Genomic DNA, 21,527 nt, shown 5'->3' with positions numbered 1-21,527 from the left:
AATCTGCCACCTTGCCATTTGGTGTAATACTTAAAGGCCCGTAGATGTCCTCCTAGGATCATAAATTAAACTGAGGTAAGCTCCAAGTTGCCTCTTTTTCTGGGTGGCAGTGCAGAAGTCGATGTGGTGAGAGATTCATTCAACCATAGTGTTGTTAAATATGAACATAAACGCCATATTGTGCATTTAAATGGTTTCATTGTTTTGTTAAAGGAAAGGAAAAACCTAAAAGAGGAAGTGCCAAACTAAAACCAAACAAACCATAAATATATAGAGTAGAAATAAATTATGAATAAAACCATGTTCTTCTCCATCCATTTTCCTGTCTGTTAAAACCCATTTTCTAATACAGGCCATTTGGTGTTATTGTCTGTAGGTTCTGGATCCACTCCCGTGCTGCCCACAGGTCCAGAGGCCCACAGGTCCAGCCTATATGTGACTGTAACCCTGATATGGTAAGGTGAGTGATGGGGTGCTCCTGGAAGTGGGTTATGAGTAAATTGTAGGTTGATGTGGGCACTTGGCCAATGCAAGTTCAAAACAGACAGTGTGACCCAATTAAAGGCACTTCCGGTTGGCACAGGAAGCTATACGTAAACACATATCTTGCTTGGGGTATTCTCTTACAGAATCCTGAGTTTAAAGTCTTTATGTTAAAAATTGACTGATCTAGACAGGGTTGAATGCAGTCATTTTCACATTTGCAGGTTATGTACATCAAAATACCTTTTGGGTGAATTTAACCACTTCCGGATGCTCCAGGATGCTTAGATTCGACACAGGTAGACCTCATAGTGGTCTGATGGACTGTCATAGAAGACAGGTTCATAAGGCATTCATAACCCACATAGGCTTCAGGTTGAATTTAGAGGTGCAGGCAATGTATTCCTATGGGGAGAGAAGTCAATGCAAACTGTTTGAAGTAAACACCTTCTTTTAACTGCTAAGGGTTAATGCCACACGGCCAAGGTTAGGCTTGCACGGATCGGGAGGACCTCGGGAACGTACCTGAGGTCGAATTGTGCTTCTCACCCTAGCAGTTCTCTCACTGTCACCCAAAACAAATGACATTTTGGGCCTACTTTTCTCATGGTCGCTGCGCTCAGACCGAGCGAGCTACGGGATATCTCGTTGAACTCTGCACGGCCTAGAGATTATGTTTATGCCCTTGCCTGCTCTCTGTGTCTTTCAGCACCACACCTTTTCACTCCATCCTTGCTGTGTGTGTGTGTGAGAGCTTTTCTTTGACATCTGCTGGCGGAAATTACTGATTTACAGTTTAGGAGGGTTACCTAGTCACACATGTGAAGTTTTGGAAAGATGTGACTTTTTTAACCCTTCAAAACAGACAGTGTGACCCAATTAAAGGCACTTCCGGTTGGCACAGGAAGCTATAAGTAAACACATGTCTTTATTGACATAGCCACTTACAGAATCCTGAGTTTTAAGTCTTTAAGTTAAGAATTGACTGATCTACACAGGTTTGAATACAGTGATTTTCATAATGACAGGTTATGTGTTTCAAAACACTTTTAGGGTGAGCTAGCTTGATAGTTAACGTTTGCTTTAGTTTGCGCGCCAGCTCTGCAAATTCAGCAGGTGTGTGTGAAGGCTTCCAACAAAACGAATGACCTGCAGTGGATCAAACCATTGTGAGGCAAAGGGCGGGAGTCGCAATCTTTTGAAACTTAAAAACGCGCTATTAAGTGTCTATAATCAGCATAAGTGCTTTCATTGCGTTCATTGATGGGGTGATCCTGGAAATGAGTCACTAGTTCTGTGTGTAAATGGGCCCGTTTGATATTGTATAGAATGCTGTTTAAGTCTATTTTCTATTGTATACTGGGTTTCCCCAATGTAGTGTTTTTTGCTAAATGTGCAAGTGATTATATACATATATGACATTTGGAGTGTAGAGTGAAATGAAAGACAACCCCCCCTCTCCAAAAGTTGGGTCTGTGCTGTTGTGAGTTGAAAAGACTTGGATAAATTCATGATGAGAGGGGGTCAACTACCCCCTCTGCTGGGTAATCTAAGAAAGCAACTGGGGGAGGAAAGGGGGAGTGTACAGGGGGTTGGGGGGAAAAGAAGGGTGTGGTGTGGGTCCAAATTGTGGGTAGAGCCTATTCTAAATTTAGCTGCTCACACCAATTCTTAAAAATGAGGTCTGCTGTGGTTGTTGTTCAGTGTATCAGGTCTGTTGTGTGGAATTCATCATGTGGTATCTCCAAGAGAAATGGGCCATGTGTGGTGATGTAACCGTTAATGACTTTGAGGTTCCGTTTTCGATCTGGTGAAAGGAGGTGTGAGTGGTTAATAATGGGGATGTAAATAATTGCATTAGGGAAAAAGTGACTCTTGCTTCCTTGTGCATTGATGCATTCTGTTTGATGTTTTGTATGGGTCATTATCCATATTGTTTATGCCCACCGAGAGAACCACTATGCATGCTGGTGTCTAAATGAACCTCTGTTTTCTCCAGGACCTTTTTGAAATGGTAAAATGTTGCTCCAGGGTAACTCTCCACTTGTATGGGTTATGGGTTATGAAATGGAGGGATTCTATTAACATTTGAGTCTCCCAAGACTAGTATTGGTTTATTTCCCTTCAAATTCCAATCTGCCACCTTGCCATTTGGTGTAATACTTAAAGGCCCGTAGATGTCCTCCTAGGATCATAAATTAAACTGAGGTAAGCTCCAAGTTGCCTCTTTTTCTGGGTCGCAGTGCAGAAGTCGATGTGGTGAGAGATTCATTCAACCATAGTGTTGTTAAATATGAACATAAACGCCATATTGTGCATTTAAATGGTTTCATTGTTTTGTTAAAGGAAAGGAAAAACCTAAAAGAGGAAGTGCCAAACTAAAACCAAACAAACCATAAATATATAGAGTAGAAATAAATTATGAATAAAACCATGTTCTTCTCCATCCATTTTCCTGTCTGTTAAAACCCATTTTCTAATACAGGCCATTTGGTGTTATTGTCTGTAGGTTCTGGATCCACTCCCGTGCTGCCCACAGGTCCAGAGGCCCACAGGTCCAGCCTATATGTGACTGTAACCCTGATATGGTAAGGTGAGTGATGGGGTGCTCCTGGAAGTGGGTTATGAGTAAATTGTAGGTTGATGTGGGCACTTGGCCAATGCAAGTTCAAAACAGACAGTGTGACCCAATTAAAGGCACTTCCGGTTGGCACAGGAAGCTATACGTAAACACATATCTTGCTTGGGGTATTCTCTTACAGAATCCTGAGTTTAAAGTCTTTATGTTAAAAATTGACTGATCTAGACAGGGTTGAATGCAGTCATTTTCACATTTGCAGGTTATGTACATCAAAATACCTTTTGGGTGAATTTAACCACTTCCGGATGCTCCAGGATGCTTAGATTCGACACAGGTAGACCTCATAGTGGTCTGATGGACTGTCATAGAAGACAGGTTCATAAGGCATTCATAACCCACATAGGCTTCAGGTTGAATTTAGAGGTGCAGGCAATGTATTCCTATGGGGAGAGAAGTCAATGCAAACTGTTTGAAGTAAACACCTTCTTTTAACTGCTAAGGGTTAATGCCACACGGCCAAGGTTAGGCTTGCACGGATCGGGAGGACCTCAGGAACGTACCTGAGGTCGAATTGTGCTTCTCACCCTAGCAGTTCTCTCACTGTCACCCAAAACAAATGACATTTTGGGCCTACTTTTCTCATGGTCGCTGCGCTCAGACCGAGCGAGCTACGGGATATCTCGTTGAACTCTGCACGGCCTAGAGATTATGTTTATGCCCTTGCCTGCTCTCTGTGTCTTTCAGCACCACACCTTTTCACTCCATCCTTGCTGTGTGTGTGTGTGTGTGTGAGAGCTTTTCTTTGACATCTGCTGGCGGAAATTACTGATTTACAGTTTAGGAGGGTTACCTAGTCACACATGTGAAGTTTTGGAAAGATGTGACTTTTTTAACCCTTCAAAACAGACAGTGTGACCCAATTAAAGGCACTTCCGGTTGGCACAGGAAGCTATAAGTAAACACATGTCTTTATTGACATAGCCACTTACAGAATCCTGAGTTTTAAGTCTTTAAGTTAACCTCTTAGAGCTCTAGGGGCGCTATTTCATTTTTGGATAAAAAACGTTCCCGTTTTAAGCGCGATATTTTGTCACGAAAAGATGCTCGACTATGCATATTCTTGACAGTTTTGGAAAGAAAACACTCTGAAGTTTCAGAATCTGCAAAGATTTTGTCTGTAAGTGCCCCAGAACTCATTCTACAGGCGAAACCAAGATGATGCATCACCCAGGAATTAGCAGAATTTCTGAAGCTCTGTTTTCCATTCTCTCCTTATATGGCTGTGATTGCGCAACGAATGAGCCTACACTTTCTGTCGTTCGCCCAAGGTCTTAGCAGCATTGTGACGTATTTGTAGGCATATCATTGGAAGATTGGCCATAAGAGACTACATTTTCCAGAGGTCCGCCCGGTGTCCTTTGTCTAAATTTGTGCGTAATCTTCAGGTGCGGGCATTTTCTCCTGGGATTCAGGAGAGAAAGCATTTTTCCAAGAACGATGTATCAATGAAGAGATATGTGAAAAACACCTTGAGGATTGATTCTAAACAACGTTTGCCATGTTTTCAGTCGATATTATGGAGTTAATTTGGAAAAAAGTTTGCGTTTTGAGGACTGAATTTATGGATTTTTTTTGGTAGCCAAATGTGATGTATAAAACGGAGCTATTTCTAATACACAAGGAATCTTTTTGGAAAAACTGAGCATCTGCTATCTAACTGAGAGTATCCTCATTGAAAACATCAGAAGTTCTTCAAAGGTAAATGATTTTATTTGAAGGCTTTTATGTTTTTGTTAATGTTGCGTGCTGGATGCTAACGCTAATGCTAACGCTAAATGCTAACGTGAAATGCTAACTCTAGCTAGCTACTTTTACACAAATGATTGTTTTCCTATGGTTGAGAAGCATATTTTGAAAATCTGAGATGACAGTGTTGTTTACAAAAGGCTAAGCTTGAGAGATGGCATATTTATTTCATTTCATTTGCGATTTTCATAAATAGTTAACGTTGTGTTATGCTAATGAGCTTGCTGATAGATTTACACAATCCTGGATACAGGGGTTTTTTCATAGCTAAACGTGACGCAGAAAACGGAGCGATTTGTCCTAAACAAATAATCTTTCAGGAAAAACTGAACATTTGCTATCTGAGAGTCTCCTCATTGAAAACATCTGAAGTTCTTCAAAGGTAAATGATTTTTTTGAATGCTTTTCTGTTTTTTTGTGTAAATGTTGCCAGCTGAATGCTAATGCTAAATGCTACGTTAGCCATCAATACTGTTACACAAATGCTTGTTTTGCAATGGTTGAGAAGCATATTTTGAAAATCTGAGATGACAGTGTTGTTAACAAAAGGCTAAGCTTGAGAGCTAGCATATTTATTTCATTTCATTTGCGATTTTCATGAATAGTTAACGTTGCGTTATGGTAATGAGCTTGAGTCTGTATTCACGAACCCGGATCCGGGATGGGGAGATCAGAAAGGTTAAGAATTGACTGATCTACACAGGTTTGAATACAGTGATTTTCATAATGACAGGTTATGTGTTTCAAAACACTTTTAGGGTAAGCTAGCTTGATAGTTAACGTTTGCTTTAGTTTGCGCGCCAGCTCTGCAAATTCAGCAGGTGTGTGTGAAGGCTTCCAACAAAACGAATGACCTGCAGTGGATCAAACCATTGTGAGGCAAAGGGCGGGAGTCGCAATCTTTTGAAACTTAAAAACGCGCTATTAAGTGTCTATAATCAGCATAAGTGCTTTCATTGCGTTCATTCATATTATTGAAATTACATAGATATGTTTACAGTGATATATTGGGGGGGGAAATCATATTTTTCCCAGGATAGGGGGGTCGTGTCCCCCCCTGGGATTTCTGCCTATGCACGTGATATCTCCTCACTCACGTGGTTGATTGAAGAACTGATTTGTGTTGATGGCAATTACCATATAAATTCAAAGATGAAGAAGGAGGGATGACTAGAAACGATTCAGTTGACCGTTTTATGTGTGGATTAATTGTCGGAGTAGAGGAATTTGTGTAATTCAGGTAAAAAAATAACGCAATGTTTATACCACAGGACAAATTAGCTAGCGGGTTAACTCGCTAAATTGCCATACATGTTTCATGCTTTTTGGCCTGTCCCCAATTTAATGCCATTGGTCACATATTTTGTTTTGATATTTTAACCTGCGTGTCTTTATCGCGTCTGCAAGCACGCAGCTGGTATGTTTATAATGAACTTTATCTGTCGAAAATGGAAATTGTGAGGTTTGAGGTCTTGTGGTGGCTTACTACTTTGTCCCGCTCCGGGATGGTCTAGCAACCATCGCGTTTTTGTCCATTTGGGATCCTGTGTATGCGGTAGATTTTTGCCGTGTTTGCGTCCACTTGGGAAATGGGAGATACGGGTCCGGAAACCTTTTTTTTTTTTTTTTTCTAGTGATTTGTTGACCGCTCGGTGTAATTGTAGGTCTCTTACGGTCCACTGCTTTTTGCCGCCCACTGGTCCACCCAGAACACGACTGTAATCCTGATATATTGAGGTAAGTGATGGGGTGATCCTGGAAATGAGTCACTAGTTCTGTGTGTAAATGGGCCCGTTTGATATTGTATAGAATGCTGGTCTGGTCTGGTCTGGTATGGTCTGGTTCGGTCTGGTCTGGTTCGGTTCGGTCTGGTCTGGTTCGGTCTGGTCTGGTTCGGTCTGGTCTGGTCTGGTTCGTTCTGGTTCGGTCTGGTCTGGTTCGGTCTGGTCTGGTCTGGTTCGTTCTGGTTCGCTCTGGTTCGCTCTGGTCCGGTCTGGTCTGGTCTGGTCTGGTTTGGTCTGGTTCGGTCTGGTCTGGTCTGGTTCGGTCTGGTCTGGTTCGGTCTGGTCTGGTCTGGTCTGGTTCGGTCTAGTCTGATCTGGTTCGGTCTGGTCTGGTCCGGTCTGGTCTGGTTCGGTTCGGTCTAGTCTGGTCTGGTCTGGTTCGGTCTGGTTCGGTCTGGTTCGGTCTGGTCTGGTCTGGTTCGGTCTAGTCTGGTCTGGTTCGGTCTGGTTCGGTCTGGTCTGGTTCGGTCTGGTTCGGTCTGGTCTGGTTCGGTCTGGTCTGGTTCAGTCTGGTCTGTTTCAGTCTGGTTCGGTCTGGTCTGGTTCGGTCTGGTCTGGTCTGGTTCGGTCTGGTCTGGTTCGGTCTGGTCCGGTCTGGTTCGGTCTGGTCTGGTTCGGTCTGGTCTCGTCTGGTTCGGTATGGTCTGGTCTGGTTCGTTCTGGTCTGGTCTGGTTCGGTCTGGTTCGGTCTGGTCTGGTTCGGTCTGGCCTGTTCTGGTCTGGTTCGTTCTGGTTCGCTCTGGTTCGGTCTGGTCTGGTTCGGTCTGGTTCGGTTCGGTCTGGTCTGGTCTGGTTCGGTCTGTTCTGGTCTGGTCTGGTTCGCTCTGGTCTGGTCTGGTTCGGTCTGGTCTGGTTTGGTCCGGTCTGGTTCGGTCTGGTCTGGTCTGGTTCGTTCTGGTTCGCTCTGGTTCGGTCTGGTCTGGTCTGGTCTGGTTCGTTCTGGTTCGGTTTGGTTCGGTCTGGTCTGGTTCGGTCTGGTCTGGTTCGTTCTGGTTCGCTCTGGTTCGGTCTGGTCTGGTTCGGGTCTGGTTCGGGTCTGGTTCGGGTCTGGTTCGGTCTGGTTCGCTCTGGTCTGGTTCGGTCTGGTCTGGTTCGGTCTGGTATGGTCTGGTCTGGTTCGGTCTGGTCTGGTCCTGTCTGGTCTGGTTCGGTCTGGTCTGGTTCGGTCTGGTTCGGTCTGGTCTGGTCCTGTCTGGTTCGGTCTGGTTTGGTCTGGTCTGGTTCGGTCTGGTTCGGTCTGGTCTGATCTGGTCTGGTTCGGTCTGGTTCGGTCTGGTACGGTCTGGTCTGGTTCGGTCTGGTCTGGTCCTGTCTGGTCTGGTTCGGTCTGGTCTGGTCTGGTCTGGTCCGGTCTGGTCCGGTTTGGTCCGGTCTGGTTCGGTCTGGTCTGGTTCGGTATGGTCTGGTCTGGTCTGGTTCGGTCTGGTCTGGTTCGGTCTGGTTCGGTCTTGTCTGGTCTGGTCTGGTTCGGTCTGGTCTGGTTCGGTCTGGTCTGGTTCGGTCTGGTCTGGTTCGGTCTGGTCTGGTTCGGTCTGGTCTGGTCTGGTTCGGTCTGGTCTGGTTCGGTCTGGTTCGATCTGGTCCGGTCTGGTCTGGTCCGGTCTGGTCCGGTTTGGTCTGGTTCGGTCTGGTTCGGTCTGGTCTGCTCTGGTCTGGTCTGGTTCGGTCTGGTATGGTCTGGTCCGGTCTGGTCCCGTTTGTTTCGGTCTGGTCTGGTCTGGTCTGGTCTGGTTCGGTCTGGTCTGGTTCGGTCTGGTCTGGTTCGGTCTGGTCTGGTCTGGTTCGGTCTGGTCTGGTTCGATCTGGTCTGGTTCGGTCTGGTTCGATCTGGTCCGGTTCGGTCTGGTTCGGTCTGGTTCGGTCTGGTTCGGTCTGGTCTGGTCTGGTCTGGTCTGGTTCGGTCTGGTTCAGTCTGGTCTGGATCAGTCTGGTCTGGTTCGATCTGGTCTGGTTCGGTCTGGTCTGGTTCGGTCTGGTCTGGTTCGGTCTGGCCTGGTCTGGTCTGGTTCGTTCTGGTTCGCTCTGGTTCGGTCTGGTCCGGTCTGGTCTGGTTCGGTCTGGTCTGGTCTGGTCTGGTCTGGTTCGGTCTGGTCTGGTTCGGTCTGGTCTGGTTCAGTCTGGTCTGCTCTGGTTCGGTCTGTTCTGGTCTGGTCTGGTTCGGTCTGGTCTGGTCTGGTTCGGTATGGTCTGGTATGGTCTGGTCTGGTTCGTTCTGGTCTGGTCTGGTTCGGTCTGGTCTGGTCTGGTTCAGTCTGGTCTGGTTCGGTCTGGTCTGGTTCAGTCTGGTTCGGTCTGGTCTGGTTCAGTCTGGTCTGGTTCGGTCTGGTCTGGTTCAGTCTGGTCTGGTCTGGTTCGGTCTGGTTCAGTCTGGTCTGGTCTGGTTCGGTCTGGTCTGGTCTGGTTCGGTCTGGTCTGGTTCGGTATGGTCTGGTATGGTCTGGTCTGGTTCGTTCTGGTCTGGTCTGGTCTGGTTCGTTCTGGTTCGGTCTGGTCCGGTCTGGTCTGGTTCGCTCTGGTTCGGTCTGGTCTGGTTCGGTCTGGTCTGGTCTGGTTCGTTCTGGTTCGCTCTGGTTCGGTCTGGTCCGGTCTGGTTCGGTCTGGTCTGGTTCGGTATGGTCTGGTCTGGTTCGGCCTGGTCTGGTTCGGTCTGGTCTGGTTCGGTCTGTTCTGATTCGGTCTGGTTCTGTCTGGTCTGGTCTGGTTCGGTCTGGTCTGGTTCGTTCTGGTTCGCTCTGGTCTGGTCTGGTCTGGTTCGGTATGGGCTGGTCTGGTTCGGTTCTGGTTCGGTCAGGTTCGGGTCTGGTTCGGTCTGGTTCGCTCTGGTTCGGTCTGGTCTGGTTCGGTCTGGTCTGGTCTGGTTCGTTCTGGTTCGCTCCGGTTCGGTCTGGTCCGGTCTGGTCTGGTCTGGTCTGGTTCGGTCTGGTTCGGTCGGGTCTGGCCAGGTCTGGTCTGGTTCGGTCTGGTTCGGTCTGGTCTGGTCTGGTCTGGTCCGCTCTGGTTCGGTCTGGTTCGGTCTGGTTCGGTCTGGTCTGGTCCGGTCTGGTTCGGTATGGTCTGGTCTGGTTCGGTCTGGTCCGGTCTGGTCTGGTTCGTTCTGGTTCGGTCTGGTCTGGTCTGGTCTGGTCTGGTTCGGTCTGGTCTGGTCTGGTTCGTTCTGGTTCGGTCTGGTCCGGTCTGGTCCGGTCTGGTCCGGTCTGGTCTGGTTCGGTCTGGTTCGGTCTGGTTCGGTTCGGTCTAGTCTGGTCTGGTTCGGTCTGGCCTGGTTCGGTTCGGTCTGGTCTGGTTCGGTCTGGTCTGGTTCGGTCTGGTCTGGTTCGGTAAGTCTGGTCTGGTATGGTCTGGTTCGGTCTGGTCTGGTTCGGTCTGGTCTGGTCTGGTTCGGTCTGGTCTGGTCTGGTTCGGTCTGGTCTGGTCTGGTTCGGTCTGGTCTGGTTCGGTCTGGTCCGGTCTGGTCTGGTTCGTTCTGGTTCGGTCTGGTCTGGTCTGGTCTGGTCTGGTTCGGTCTGGTTCGGTCTGGTTCGGTCTGGTCCGGTCTGGTCCGGTCTGGTTCGGTCTGGTTCGGTTCGGTCTAGTCTGGTCTGGTTCGGTCTGGTCTGGTTCGGTCTGGTCTGGTCTGGTTCGGTCTGGTCTGGTTCGGTCTGGTCTGGTTCGGTACGGTCTGGTCTTGTTCGGTCTGGTCTGGTTCGGTTCGGTCTGGTCTGGTTCGGTCTGGTCTGGTCTGGTTCGGTCTGGTCTGGTTCGGTCTGGTCTGGTTCGGTCTGGTCCGGTCTGGTCTGGTTCGTTCTGGTTCGTTCTGGTTCGGTCTGGTCTGGTTCGGACTGGCCTGGTCTGGTCTGGTTCGTTCTGGTTCGCTCTGGTTACGCTCTGGTCCGGTCTGGTCTGGTCTGGTCTGGTTCGGTCTGGTCTGGTTCGGTCTGGTTCGGTTCGGTCTAGTCTGGTCTGGTTCGGTCTGGTCTGATTTTTCTGGTCTGGTCTGGTTCGGTCTGATCTGGTCTGGTTCGGTCTAGTCTGGTCTGGTTCGATCTGGTCTGGTTCGGTCTGGTTCGGTTCGGTCTGGTCTGGTTCGGTCTAGTCTGGTCTGGTTCGATCTGGTCTGGTTCGGTCTGGTTCGGTCTGGTCTGGTTCGGTCCGGTCTGGTCTGGTCCGGTCTGGTCTGGTTCGGTCTGGTCTGGTTCGGTCTGGTCTGGTTCAGTCTGGTCTGTTTCAGTCTGGTTCGGTCTGGTCTGGTCTGGTTCGGTCTGGCCTGGTCTGGTCTGGTTCGGTCTGGCCTGGTCTGGTCTGGTTCGTTCTGGTTCGCTCTGGTTCGGTCTGGTCCGTTCTGGTCCGGTCTGGTCCGGTCTGGTTCGGTCTGGTCTGGTTCGGTCTGGTTCGGTCTGGTTCGGTCTGGTCTGGTTCGGTCTGGTCTGGTTCGGTCTGGTCTGGTTCGGTCTGGTCTGGTTCGGTCTGGTCTGGTTCGTTCTGGTCTGGTCTGGTTCGGTCTGGTTCGGTCTGGCCTGTTCTGGTCTGGTTCGTTCTGGTTCGCTCTGGTTCGGTCTGATCCGGTCTGTTTCGGTCTGTTCTGGTCTGGTCTGGTCTGGTTCGTTCTGGTTCGCTCTGGTTCGGTCTGGTCTGGTTCGGTCTGGTCTGGTTTGGTCCGGTCTGGTTCGGTCTGGTCTGGTCTGGTTCGTTCTGGTTCGCTCTAGTTCGGTCTGGTCTGGTCTGGTTCGGTCTGGTCTGGTTCTGGTTCGGTTTGGTTCGGTCTGGTCTGGTCTGGTTCGGTCTGGTCTGGTTCGTTCTGGTTCGCTCTGGTTCGGTCTGGTCTGGTTCGGGTCTGGTTCGGTCTGGTTCCGGTCTGGTTCGCTCTGGTCTGGTTCGGTCTGGTTTGGTCTGGTATGGTCTGGTTTTGGTTCGTTCTGGTTCGCTCCGGTTCGGTCTGGTTCGGTCTGGTTCGTTCTGGTTCGGTCTGGTCTGGTCTGGCCAGGTCTGGTCTGGTTCGGTCTGGTTCGGTCTGGTCTGGTCTGGTCCGCTCTGGTTCGGTCTGGTCTGGTCTGGTCTGGTTCGGTCTGGTTCGGTCTGGTACGGTCTGGTACGGTCTGGTCTGGTCTGGTCCGGTCTGGTCTGGTTCGGTCTGGTCTGGTCTGGTTCGGTCTGGTCTGGTTCGGTCTGGTCTGGTCTGGTCTGGTCTGGTCCGGTCTGGTCCGGTTTGGTCCGGTCTGGTTCGGTCTGGTCTGGTTCGGTATGGTCTGGTCTGGTCTGGTTCGGTCTGGTCTGGTTCGGTCTGGTTCGTTCTGGTCTGGTCTGGTCTGGTCTGGTTCGGTCTGGTCTGGTTCGGTCTGGTCTGGTCCGGTCCGGTCTGGTTCGGTCTGGTCTGGTTCGGTTTGGTCTGGTTCGGTCTGGTCTGCTCTGGTCTGGTCTGGTTCGGTCTGGTCTGGTTCGTTCTGGTTCGGTCTGGTTCGGTCTGGTCTGGTTCGTTCTGGTTCGGTCTGGTTCGGTCTGGTCTGGTTCGGTCTGGTCTGGTCTGGTTCGTTCTGGTTCGGTCTGGTTCGGTCTGGTCTGGTTCGGTCTGGTCTTGTCTGGTTCGGTCTGGTCTGGTTCGGTCTGGTCTGGTCTTGTCTGGTCTGGTCCGGTCTGGTCCGGTTTGGTCCGGTCTGGTTCGGTCTGGTCTGGTTCGGTATGGTCTGGTCTGGTCTGGTTCGGTCTGGTCTGGTTCGGTCTGGTTCGTTCTGGTCTGGTCTGGTCTGGTCTGGTTCGGTCTGGTCTGGTTCGGTCTGGTCTGGTCCGGTCCGGTCTGGTTCGGTCTGGTTCGGTTTGGTCTGGTTCGGTCTGGTCTGCTCTGGTCTGGTCTGGTTCGGTCTGGTCTGGTTCGTTCTGGTTCGGTCTGGTTCGGTCTGGTCTGGTTCGTTCTGGTTCGGTCTGGTTCGGTCTGGTCTGGGTCGGTCTGGTCTGGTCTGGTTCGTTCTGGTTCGGTCTGGTTCGGTCTGGTCTGGTTCGGTCTGGTCTGGTCTGGTTCGGTCTGGTCTGGTCTGGTCTGGTTCGTTCTGGTTCGGTCTGGTCTGGTCTGGTTCGGTCTGGTCTGGTCTGGTTCGTTCTGGTTCGCTCTGGTTCGGTCTGGTCTGGTTCGGTCTGGTCTGGTCTGGTCTGGTCCGGTCTGGTCCGGTTTGGTCCGGTCTGGTTCGGTCTGGTCTGGTTCGGTATGGTCTGGTCTGGTCTGGTTCGGTCTGGTCTGGTTCGGTCTGGTTCGTTCTGGTCTGGTCTGGTCTGGTCTGGTTCGGTCTGGTCTGGTTCGGTCTGGTCTGGTCCGGTCCGGTCTGGTTCGGTCTGGTCTGGTTCGGTTTGGTCTGGTTCGGTCTGGTCTGCTCTGGTCTGGTCTGGTTCGGTCTGGTCTGGTTCGTTCTGGTTCGGTCTGGTTCGGTCTGGTCTGGTTCGTTCTGGTTCGGTCTGGTTCGGTCTGGTCTGGTCTGGTCTGGTCTGGTTCGGTCTGGTTCGGTCTGGTCTGGTTCGGTCTGGTCTGGTCTGGTCTGGTTCGTTCTGGTTCGGTCTGGTCTGGTCTGGTTCGGTCTGGTCTGGTCTGGTTCGTTCTGGTTCGCTCTGGTTCGGTCTGGTCCGGTCTGGTCCGGTCTGGTCCGGTCTGGTCCGGTCTGGTCTGGTCTGGTTCGGTCTGGTCTGGTTCGGTCTAGTCTGGTCTGGTTCGGTCTGGTCTGGTTCGGTCTGGTCTGGTCTGGTTCGGTATGGTCTGGTCTTGTATGGTCTGGTCTGGTTCGGTCTGGTTCGGTTCGGTCTGGTCTGGTCTGGTCTGGTCTGGTTCGGTCTGGTCTGGTCCGGTCTGGTCTGGTCCGGTCTGGTCTGGTTCGGTCTGGTCTGGTCTGGTCTGTTCTGGTTCGCTCTGGTTCGCTCTGGTTCGCTCTGGTCCGGTCTGGTCTGGTCTGGTCTGGTCTGGTTCGGTCTGGTTCGGTCTGGTCTGGTTCGGTTCGGTCTAGTCTGGTCTGGTTCGGTCTGGTTCGGTCTGGTCTGGTCTGGTTTGGTCTGGTCTGGTTCGGTCTAGTCTGGTCTGGTTCGGTCTGGTCTGGTCTGGTCCGGTCTGGTCTGGTCTGGTTCGGTTCGGTCTAGTCTGGTCTGGTTCGGTCTGGTTCGGTCTGGTCTGGTTTGGTCTGGTTTGGTCTGGTCTGGTCTGGTTCGGTCTGGTTCGGTCTGGCCTGGTCTGGTCTGGTTCGTTCTGGTTCGCTCTGGTTCGGTCTGGTCTGGTCTGGTTCGCTCTGGTTCGGTCTGGTTCGGTCTGGTCCGGTCTGGTTCGGTCTGGTCTGGTTCGGTCTGGTTCGGTCTGGTCTGGTCTGGTACGGTCTGGTCTGGTTCGGTCTGGTCTGGTTCAGTCTGGTCTGGTTCGGTCTGGTCTGGTTCAGTCTGGTCTCGTCTGGTTCGGTATGGTCTGGTCTGGTTCGTTCTGGTCTGGTCTGGTTCGGTCTGGTTCGGTCTGGTCTGGTTCGGTCTGGCCTGTTCTGGTCTGGTTCGTTCTGGTTCGGTCTGTTCTGGTCTGGTCTGGTTCGTTCTGGTTCGCTCTGGTTCGGTCTGGTTCGGTTCGGTCTGGTCTGGTTTGGTCCGGTCTGGTTCGGTCTGGTCTGGTCTGGTTCGTTCTGGTTCGCTCTGGTTCGGTCTGGTCTGGTCTGGTTCGGTCTGGTCTGGTTCGGTCTGGTCTGGTTCGGTCTGGTCTGGTCTGGTTCGGTCTGGTCTGGTCCGGTCTGGTCTGGTCTGGTTCGTTCTGGTTCGGACTGGTTCGGTCTGGTCTGGTTCGTTCTGGTTCGCTCTGGTTCGGTCTGGTCTGGTTCGGGTCTGGTTCGGTCTGGTTCGGGTCTGGTTCGGTTTGGTTCGCTCGGGTCTGGTTCGGTCTGGTCTGGTTTGCTCTGGTCTGGTTTGCTCTGGTCTGGTTCGGTCTGGTCTGGTTCGTTCTGGTATGGTCTGGTCTGGTCTGGTTCGTTCTGGTTCCCTCCGGTGCGGTCTGGTTCGGTCTGGTCTGGTTCGGTCTGGTTCGGTCTGGTCTGGTCTGGTCTGGTCCGCTCTGGTTCGGTCTGGTCTGGTCTGGTCTGGTTCGGTCTGGTTCGGTCTGGTACGGTCTGGTCTGGTCTGGTTCGGTCTGGTCTGGTCCGGTCTGGTCTGGTCCGGTCTGTTCTGGTTCGGTCTGGTCTGGTTCGGTCTGGTCTGGTCTGGTCCGGTCTGGTTCGGTATGGTCTGGTTCGGTCTGGTCTGGTCTGGTCTGGTCCGGTCTGGTCCGGTTTGGTCCGGTCTGGTTCGGTCCGGTCTGGTTCGGTATGGTCTGGTCTGGTCTGGTTCGGTCTGGTCCGGTTCGGTCTGGTTCGTTCTGGTCTGGTCTGGTCTGGTTCGGTCTGGTCTGGTTCGGTCTGGTCTGGTCCGGTCTGGTCCGGTCTGGTTCGGTCTGGTCTGGTTCGGTTTGGTCTGGTTCGGTCTGTTCTGGTTCGGTCTGGTCTGGTTCGGTCTGGTCTGGTCTGGTCCGGTCTGGTTCGGTATGGTCTGGTTCGGTCTGGTCTGGTCTGGTCTGGTCCGGTCTGGTCCGGTTTGGTCCGGTCTGGTTCGGTCTGGTCTGGTTCGGTCTGGTCTGGTCCGGTCTGTTCTGGTTCGGTCTGGTCTGGTTCGGTCTGGTCTGGTCTGGTCCGGTCTGGTTCGGTATGGTCTGGTTCGGTCTGGTCTGGTCTGGTCTGGTCCGGTCTGGTCCGGTTTGGTCCGGTCTGGTTCGGTCCGGTCTGGTTCGGTATGGTCTGGTCTGGTCTGGTTCGGTCTGGTCCGGTTCGGTCTGGTTCGTTCTGGTCTGGTCTGGTCTGGTTCGGTCTGGTCTGGTTCGGTCTGGTCTGGTCCGGTCTGGTCCGGTCTGGTTCGGTCTGGTCTGGTTCGGTTTGGTCTGGTTCGGTCTGGTTCGGTCTGGTCTGCTCTGGTCTGGTCTGGTTCGTTCTGGTTCGGTCTGGTCTGGTTCGTTCTGGTCTGGTTCGTTCTGGTTCGGTCTGGTTCGGTCTGGTCTGGTTCGGTCTGGTTCGGTCTGGTCTGGTTCGGTCTGGTCTGGTCTGGTCTGGTTCGGTCCTGTCTGGTTCGGTCTGGTCTGGTCCGGTCTGGTCTGGTTCGGTCTGGTCTGGTCTGGTCTGGTTCGTTCTGGTTCGGTCTGTTCTGGTCTGGTCTGGTTCGTTCTGGTTCGTTCTGGTTCGCTCTGGTTCGGTCTGGTTCGGTTCGGTCTGGTCTGGTTTGGTCCGGTCTGGTTCGGTCTGGTCTGGTCTGGTTCGTTCTGGTTCGCTCTGGTTCGGTCTGGTCTGGTCTGGTTCGGTCTGGTCTGGTTCGGTCTGGTCTGGTTCGGTCTGGTCTGGTCTGGTTCGGTCTGGTCTGGTCCGGTCTGGTCTGGTCTGGTTCGTTCTGGTTCGGATTGGTTCGGTCTGGTCTGGTTCGTTCTGGTTCGCTCTGGTTCGGTCTGGTCTGGTTCGGGTCTGGTTCGGGTCTGGTTCGGTTTGGTTCGCTCGGGTCTGGTTCGGTCTGGTCTGGTTTGCTCTGGTCTGGTTTGCTCTGGTCTGGTTCGGTCTGGTCTGGTTCGTTCTGGTATGGTCTGGTCTGGTCTGGTTCGTTCTGGTTCCCTCCGGTGCGGTCTGGTTCGGTCTGGTCTGGTTCGGTCTGGTTCGGTCTGGTCTGGTCTGGTCCGCTCTGGTTCGGTCTGGTCTGGTCTGGTCTGGTTCGGTCTGGTTCGGTCTGGTACGGTCTGGTCTGGTCTGGTTCGGTCTGGTCTGGTCTGGTCTGGTCTGGTCCGGTCTGTTCTGGTTCGGTCTGGTCTGGTTCGGTCTGGTCTGGTCCGGTCTGGTCCGGTCTGGTCTGGTCCGGTCTGGTTCGGTATGGTCTGGTTCGGTCTGGTCTGGTCTGGTCTGGTCCGGTCTGGTCCGGTTTGGTCCGGTCTGGTTCGGTCCGGTCTGGTTCGGTATGGTCTGGTCTGGTCTGGTTCGGTCTGGTCCGGTTCGGTCTGGTTCGTTCTGGTCTGGTCTGGTCTGGTCTGGTTCGGTCTGGTCTGGTTCGGTCTGGTCTGGTCCGGTCTGGTCTGGTTCGGTCTGGTCTGGTTCGGTTTGGTCTGGTTCGGTCTGGTTCGGTCTGGTCTGCTCTGGTCTGGTCTGGTTCGTTCTGGTTCGGTCTGGTCTGGTTCGTTCTGGTCTGGTTCGTTCTGGTCTGGTTCGGTCTGGTTCGGTCTGGTCTGGTTCGGTCTGGTCTGGTCTGGTCTGGTTCGGTCCTGTCTGGTTCGGTCTGGTCTGGTCCGGTCTGGTCTGGTTCGGTCTGGTCTGGTCTGGTCTGGTTCGTTCTGGTTCGCTCTGGTTCGGTCTGGTCCGGTCTGGTTCGGTCTGGTCTGGTCTGGTTCGGTCTGGTCTGGTCTGGTTCGTTCTGGTTCGCTCTGGTTCGGTCTGGTCCGGTCTGGTCCGGTCTGGTCCGGTCTGGTCCGGTCTGGTCCGGTCTGGTTCGGTCTGGTTCGGTCTGGTTCGGTCTAGTCTGGTCTGGTTCGGTCTGGTCTGGTTCGGTCTGGTCTGGTCTGGTTCGGTCTGGTCTGGTCTGGTTCGGTCTGGTCTGGTTCGGTCTGGTCTGGTTCGGTATGGTCTGGTCTTGTATGGTCTGGTCTGGTTCGGTCTGGTTCGGTTCGGTCTGGTCTGGTCTGGTCTGGTCTGGTCTGGTCCGGTCTGGTCTGGTCCGGTCTGGTTCGGTCTGGTCTGGTCTGGTCTGGTCTGGTCTGGTCTGTTCTGGTTCGCTCTGGTTCGCTCTGGTCCGGTCTGGTCTGGTCTGGTCTGGTCTGGTTCGGTCTGGTTCGGTCTGGTCTGGTTCGGTTCGGTCTAGTCTGGTCTGGTTCGGTCTGGTCTGGTCTGGTTTGGTCTGGTCTGGTCTGGTTCGGTCTAGTCTGGTCTGGTCTGGTCTGGTCCGGTCTGGTCTGGTCTGGTTCGGTTCGGTCTAGTCTGGTCTGGTTCGGTCTGGTCTGGTTTGGTCTGGTCTGGTCTGGTTCGGTCTGGTTCGGTCTGGCCTGGTCTGGTCTGGTTCGTTCTGGTTCGCTCTGGTTCGGTCTGGTCTGGTCTGGTTCGCTCTGGTTCGGTCTGGTCCGGTCTGGTCCGGTCTGGTTCGGTCTGGTCTGGTTCGGTCTGGTTCGGTCTGGTCTGGTCTGGTTCGGTCTGGTCTGGCTCGGTCTGGTCTGGTTCAGTCTGGTCTGGTTCGGTCTGGTCTGGTTCGGTCTGGTCTCGTCTGGTTCGGTATGGTCTGGTCTGGTTCGTTCTGGTCTGGTCTGGTTCGGTCTGGTCTGGTTCGGTCTGTTCTGGTCTGGTCTGGTTCGTTCTGGTTCGCTCTGGTTCGGTCTGGTTCGGTTCGGTCTGGTCTGGTTTGGTCCGGTCTGGTTCGGTCTGGTCTGGTCTGGTTCGTTCTGGTTCGCTCTGGTTCGGTCTGGTCTGGTCTGGTTCGGTCTGGTCTGGTTCGGTCTGGTCTGGTTCGGTCTGGTCTGGTCCGGTCTGGTCTGGTCTGGTTCGTTCTGGTTCGGATTGGTTCGGTCTGGTTCGTTCTGGTTCGCTCTGGTTCGGTCTGGTCTGGTTCGGGTCTGGTTCGGTCTGGTTCGGGTCTGGTTCGGTTTGGTTCGCTCGGGTCTGGTTCGGTCTGGTCTGGTTTGCTCTGGTCTGGTTTGCTCTGGTCTGGTTCGGTCTGGTCTGGTTTGGTCTGGTCTGGTCTGGTTCGGTCTGGTTCGGTCTGGCCTGGTCTGGTCTGGTTCGCTCTGGTTCGGTCTGGTCTGGTCTGGTTCGCTCTGGTTCGGTATGGTCCGGTCTGGTTCGGTCTGGTCCGGTCTGGTTCGGTCTGGTCTGGTTCGGTCTGGTTCGGTCTGGTCTGGTCTGGTTCGGTCTGGTCTGGTTCGGTCTGGTCTGGTTCAGTCTGGTCTGGTTCGGTCTGGTCTGGTTCGGTCTGGTCTCGTCTGGTTCGGTATGGTCTGGTCTGGTTCGTTCTGGTCTGGTCTGGTTCGGTCTGGTCTGGTTCGGTCTGGCCTGTTCTGGTCTGGTTCGTTCTGGTTCGGTCTGTTCTGGTCTGGTCTGGTTCGTTCTGGTTCGCTCTGGTTCGGTCTGGTTCGGTTCGGTCTGGTCTGGTTTGGTCCGGTCTGGTTCGGTCTGGTCTGGTCTGGTTCGTTCTGGTTCGCTCTGGTTCGGTCTGGTTCGGTCTGGTCTGGTTCGGTCTGGTCTGGTTCGGTCTGGTCTGGTTCGGTCTGGTCTGGTTCGGTCTGGTCTGGTCCGGTCTGGTCTGGTCTGGTTCGTTCTGGTTCGGATTGGTTCGGTCTGGTCTGGTTCGTTCTGGTTCGCTCTGGTTCGGTCTGGTCTGGTTCGGGTCTGTTTCGGTCTGGTTCGGGTCTGGTTCGGTTTGGTTCGCTCGGGTCTGGTTCGGTCTGGTCTGGTTTGCTCTGGTCTGGTTTGCTCTGGTCTGGTTCGGTTCGGTCTGGTCTGGTCTGGTCTGGTCCGGTATGGTCTGGTCCGGTTTGGTTCGGTCTGGTCTGGTCTGGTCTGGTCTGGTCTGGTCTGTTCTGGTTCGCTCTGGTTCGCTCTGGTCCGGTCTGGTCTGGTCTGGTCTGGTTCGGTCTGGTTCGGTCTGGTCTGGTTCGGTTCGGTCTAGTCTGGTCTGGTCTGGTTTGGTCTGGTCTGGTCTGGTTCGGTCTAGTCTGGTCTGGTCTGGTCTGGTCCGGTCTGGTCTGGTCTGGTCTGGTTCGGTTCGGTCTAGTCTGGTCTGGTTCGGTCTGGTTCGGTCTGGTCTGGTTTGGTCTGGTCTGGTCTGGTTAGGTCTGGTTCGGTCTGGCCTGGTCTGGTCTGGTTCGTTCTGGTTCGCTCTGGTTCGGTCTGGTCTGGTCTGGTTCGCTCTGGTTCGGTCTGGTCCGGTCTGGTTCGGTCTGGTCCGGTCTGGTTCGGTCTGGTCTGGTTCGGTCTGGTTCGGTCTGGTCTGGTCTGGTTCGGTCTGGTCTGGTTCGGTCTGGTCTGGTTCAGTCTGGTCTGGTTCGGTCTGGTCTGGTTCGGTCTGGTCTCGTCTGGTTCGGTATGGTCTGGTCTGGTTCGTTCTGGTCTGGTCTGGTTCGGTCTGGTCTGGTTCGGTCTGTTCTGGTCTGGTCTGGTTCGTTCTGGTTCGCTCTGGTTCGGTCTGGTTCGGTTCGGTCTGGTCTGGTTTGGTCCGGTCTGGTTCTGTCTGGTCTGGTCTGGTTCGTTCTGGTTCGCTCTGGTTCGGTCTGGTCTGGTCTGGTTCGGTCTGGTCTGGTTCGGTCTGGTCTGGTTCGGTCTGGTCTGGTCCGGTCTGGTCTGGTCTGGTTCGTTCTGGTTCGGATTGGTTCGGTCTGGTCTGGTTCGTTCTGGTTCGCTCTGGTTCGGTCTGGTCTGGTTCGGGTCTGGTTCGGTCTGGTTCGGGTCTGGTTCGGTTTGGTTCGCTCGGGTCTGGTTCGGTCTGGTCTGGTTTGCTCTGGTCTGGTTTGCTCTGGTCTGGTTCGGTCTGGTCTGGTTTGGTCTGGTCTGGTCTGGTTCGGTCTGGTTCGGTCTGGCCTGGTCTGGTCTGGTTCGTTCTGGTTCGCTCTGGTTCGGTCTGGTCTGGTCTGGTTCGCTCTGGTTCGGTCTGGTCCGGTCTGGTTCGGTCTGGTCCGGTCTGGTTCGGTCTGGTCTGGTTCGGTCTGGTTCGGTCTGGTCTGGTCTGGTTCGGTCTGGTCTGGTTCGGTCTGGTCTGGTTCAGTCTGGTCTGGTTCGGTCTGGTCTGGTTCGGTCTGGTCTCGTCTGGTTCGGTATGGTCTGGTCTGGTTCGTTCTGGTCTGGTCTGGTTCGGTCTGGTCTGGTTCGGTCTGGCCTGTTCTGGTCTGGTTCGTTCTGGTTCGGTCTGTTCTGGTCTGGTCTGGTTCGTTCTGGTTCGCTCTGGTTCGGTCTGGTTCGGTTCGGTCTGGTCTGGTTTGGTCCGGTCTGGTTCGGTCTGGTCTGGTCTGGTTCGTTCTGGTTCGCTCTGGTTCGGTCTGGTCTGGTCTGGTTCGGTCTGGTCTGGTTCGGTCTGGTCTGGTTCGGTCTGGTCTGGTTCGGTCTGGTCTGGTTCGGTCTGGTCTGGTCCGGTCTGGTCTGGTCTGGTTCGTTCTGGTTCGGATTGGTTCGGTCTGGTCTGGTTCGTTCTGGTTCGCTCTGGTTCGGTCTGGTCTGGTTCGGGTCTGTTTCGGGTCTGGTTCGGGTCTGGTTCGGTTTGGTTCGCTCGGGTCTGGTTCGGTCTGGTCTGGTTTGCTCTGGTCTGGTTTGCTCTGGTCTGGTTCGGTCTGGTCTGGTTCGGTCTGGTATGGTCTGGTCTGGTCTGGTTCGTTCTGGTTCCCTCCGGTGCGGTCTGGTTCGGTCTGGTCTGGTTCGGTCTGGTTCGGTCTGGTCTGGTCTGGTCTGGTCCGCTCTGGTTCGGTCTGGTCTGGTCTGGTCTGGTTCGGTCTGTTCTGGTTCGGTCTGGTCTGGTTCGGTCTGGTCTGGTCTGGTCTGGTCCGGTCTGGTTCGGTCTGGTCTGGTTCGGTATGGTCTGGTTCGGTCTGGTCTGGTCTGGTCCGGTCTGGTCCGGTTTGGTCCGGTCTGGTTCGGTCTGGTCTGGTTCGGTATGGTCTGGTCTGGTCTGGTTCGGTCTGGTCTGGTTCGTTCTGGTCTGGTCTGGTCTGGTCTGGTTCGGTCTGGTCTGGTCCGGTCTGGTCCGGTCTGGTTCGGTCTGGTCTGGTTCGGTTTGGTCTGGTTCGGTCTGGTTCGGTCTGGTCTGCTCTGGTCTGGTCTGGTTCGGTCTGGTCTGGTCTGGTTCGTTCTGGTTCGGTCTGGTCTGGTTCGTTCTGGTCTGGTTCGGTCTGGTTCGGTCTGGTCTGGTCTGGTCTGGTCTGGTTCGGTCTG

Source organism: Oncorhynchus mykiss, chromosome 24 (genome assembly GCF_057628025.1).
Source record: "Oncorhynchus mykiss isolate SJ-2025 chromosome 24, ASM5762802v1, whole genome shotgun sequence".
Classification (NCBI taxonomy): domain Eukaryota; kingdom Metazoa; phylum Chordata; class Actinopteri; order Salmoniformes; family Salmonidae; genus Oncorhynchus; species Oncorhynchus mykiss.
The sequence above is the reverse complement of the archived record's forward strand: the minus strand, read 5'-3'. Positions refer to the sequence as shown.